Here is a 3,790-nt window from a genome sequence, read left to right as displayed (position 1 = left end):
GATGCTCTGTCATCTTGGTGCTTGGGGGGGTCAACAGTGGGAGGGCTTCTAATTTCCTGGCTCCACTGCTGGACCTCCTGATGGCACTGGTATTTCTGGCCACTGTGTGATTCAGAGTGTTGGACTGGATGGGCCTTTGGCCTGATCCAACGTTGGCATCTCTTATGTTCTTATGTTCTTATGACCCGTGGTGTGCCGCCGGTGCGTCTGATAGCATAATTGTGGATCAAACTGCGCCAGGGCAATTAGCCACCCCCCCCCCCCGGTGATATCCAGCCCGTGTAACCAGGGCCCTGGTATGGCAAATGGTAAGAAGCGGTACAAATTGAGAGCAGATTTCATCCTATACTCTCCCATGTTTTGGCCCTGGGAAAGTGCTCCATACCAGCTTTTGCTTCTCTCCCTGTGCTTTAGGCCACGTTGCCTCGTAGTTCAGCTTTGTTAGGAGTGTGTGGCCATTTTACATAGGGAAGAATAAGGAAGCAGTTAATTTTAAAGGTCCTGCTGGATTGGAGATATGACACCTGTTGGGAAACTGTGAGTTTGTCGCCTAGGGAAATCATTCTGAACTGGGGGGGGCGGGTCTGTAACAGGGCATTTCTAAGTAGAGTTACACCCTTCTAAACTTATTGATTTAAATAGATTTTGAAGGATATAAAATTCCATTTAGGACTGCCCTCAGTGTTTTTATACCTCTGTTAAATTCTTCACAACAACCAAGAAACAGAAAAGATTTTCTATAAACGTTGTAGCAAGTTGATACAGAATGTAGAGTGAACAGTTTTGTGTGTATTTCACAAGCGAATTTCAGCACACAATACATCTTAGCAGAAATCCTGGACAATTAGTCCAGATTTAAAACCCTCTGAAGCATAATCTCCAAAGCTAGACACCATCCTTCTTGTTTTAGTAATGAAGTGTATATACTCAGTGTACCAGTATCACTGGCCATGATGAATCAACTCTTAAGAGTATTACAAAACATATTTAACAGCCAACAGCATATCTCCAGTCTCCTCCTTCACTGCAATAAACATACATGAATTCATCTTGGCTGAAGTTATTAGTGGCCCTCTGTTGCATATATTTCATCCCATTTGCCAAATCATCATGCAAGGTAGTGTAGAAGCACTGATCCAATAAAAGATAGAACATGAAAGTTTTGGGATGATTACCAAGGAACCAGAACATGTTAATGCTTGAAAAGCTGATGAATCAACTACTGTTGAATCAACCACCCAGGGAGAGGGGAATTTGAGAAGTATTAAATCATTAATAAGGAATTTGGCTAATGTACTATAAGAGTTTCTACAAGCATTGTAAAGTAAAGGTAAAGAGTTCCCTTGCTCAAAAGCCAGTCGAATCCGACTCTAGGGTTGCGGTGCTCATCTCCATTTCAAAGCCGAAGAGCCAGCGCTGTCCGAAGACACTTCCGTGGTCATGTGGCCGGCATGACTAAATACCAAGGCGCACGGAACGCTGTTACCTTCCCACTGAAGTGGTACCTATTTATCTACTTGCAATTTCCTGCTTTCGAACTACTAGGTTGGCAGGAGCTGGAACAAGAGATCGGCGCTCACTCCGTCATGCGGCACTCGGGTCTCGAACTGCTGAACTACCGACCTTCCAGCCTGCAGCTCAGCGTCTTAACCACTTGAGCCACCACAGCTCCACAAGCATTGTACACCATCCTTAAAAGGGCTTAAAATTCATATATATACAGGCCAGAGAAGCCTTCCACATTTTCTTTGATCAACATGTAGAAAAATTAAAATATTTACAGGAGGGGAAGGTTTTTTTAAAAGGCCAAGCGCTGTACTTTTTAAATTCGAAGCAATTTGATCCAATACTACTTATGAAAGTGAAAGCAAATTTTTTTGCCCCATAGTCTATGTTGTTTATCGGACATTGATTGTTATGTAATAAAGAAATTATATGGCTTACATTCTTACCTTCAGTTGACTTACATTCAGGGTTGTCTTCCTTTGTAGGAAACATGGTATAATAACTCCACAGAACAGAACTTTATTAAAACACAGGCAAGGCCTGGTCTGGGCCCTGCTAGACCATAACCAGCCATAGCCAAGAAACTGCTGAAAAGTGAAACTAAAGCAAAGGCTATTTAAGGGGTCATGTTAAAATGATGATACAATAGAATAAGGGAACATCACCAAATTCACAAGTTCCCACTATATAACATATATTAAGAATAATACCAATAGTATTTGAAGCAGTAGTAGATTGTAGCCAATAGTAGTGCTGCCGCCACCACTACCAAGCATACTTGTTAGTGGTGCACGAGCATCACTTTTTAGAATCCCATTTGAGCATCTGGCATTTGTCATTCCATATATGGTAACAATCTTTGTTGTAAGATGTTGAGCATCACTTTCCTTGCATGAGGAATTAATGCAATGGTCTGATAGTTGCTGCAATCTTTAACATCTCCTTTTTTGGAATTGGAATGTAGATTAAGCATTTGGAGTCTGTAGGCCATTGTTTTGTTTTCCATATTTGTTGACATATTCTTGTTTATCTCGATAGATTGTTTCTGTGGCTTGGAATAACTCTACTGGCAGCCTATCTACTCCTGGTGAATTGTTTCTCCCAGTTGCTCTCAATGCAGCTTTCACTTCACTTTCAAAAACTGTAGGTTCTTCTTCAAAAGTTTCTTCCTTGAAGGAATCTGTCATCCTTTCATCTCTTCTCATTTAATGGAAGGAATCTGCCATCCTTTCATCTCTTCTCATTCAGTATTCATTCAAGAATAGAGCCATCCTTCAGGATTCTCCATGGGAGAACTGAGTGCCATGTTCTTGAAGAGAAGTAATAGTATCTTAAGGGAGAAGAAAAGAAGCCAGGGGATATGGGATGATGTAACATTTAAAAAAAAAACTGCTGGGAGTAGTTGGAGATAAATATCAGCAGAAAAGAACTCCTGATGAGCAAACCAGTCAGGTTAGGGTTTTGCCCTATCACCTCCTTCTGCAAAAGATGCTTTAAAAGAAGAGCTGCAAACTGGTCCTTAACATTCCATCTCTCCAAAGCTTTCTACACATCCAGCGCAATGGAATCATTGAGCTCAAATGTCTGGAAATTGGCAACGTCTTCAAGCATAGCAAGAGACTCGTTAGAGGATGATCCAGAGAGAGTGCAGGAGAAGATTTTAGATATCAAGACTGCGATGGAGAACCTGCTGGAAGAAGACTGCTGTACTTGAAGCGAATGTTCTACAGAGGGTGCTCAGACAGACGACGCCTTATACAGAGACATCTTTTCAAAGCTCATCCTTCAGATTCTTACCTAATTTCCTGCCTCCTGACAAAGCCACTTCTGTCTGCCAGGGTGATCATTTGCCTGTGAGTGAATCTAAGTGTTGTTGTTCTTGTCATTTCAAACTATTAATCTATGCCAGCATGACCTCCCCATCACTAATAGAACAGACAATCTGACAGTACCTTAAAAAAAAAAAACTATGCAAAGAGATTACAAATGGTGTCCCATGCAGGGCCAGCTCACTCACTGGCAAACTAGGTGTTTGCCTAGAGCAGGCCGGCCCTTAGGGGCGCCAAACTGCACCCGTCCCCCCACTAAAAGCCCCCCCACCAAAAGCCCTGCATGCATCTAGTCCCTGACTGGGGGAGGGCTGCTGCCTCCGCTGCCTCTGCCTCTTTCTTCTTGGCACTGCCCCCGCAGAGAATGAGGGGATGGGGTGCACAAAGTTGGGGGGGTCCTGGTCCCCCGGGGGGGAAGGAGAGACGGGATGGGGGAAAGAAAAAGCAGAAGGGAC

The sequence above is a fragment of the Gekko japonicus genome, unplaced genomic scaffold, assembly GCF_001447785.1.
Source record: "Gekko japonicus isolate JY-2015 unplaced genomic scaffold, Gekko_japonicus_V1.1 scaffold3029, whole genome shotgun sequence".
Lineage (NCBI taxonomy): Eukaryota > Metazoa > Chordata > Lepidosauria > Squamata > Gekkonidae > Gekko > Gekko japonicus.
This window is presented reverse-complemented; position numbering follows the sequence as displayed.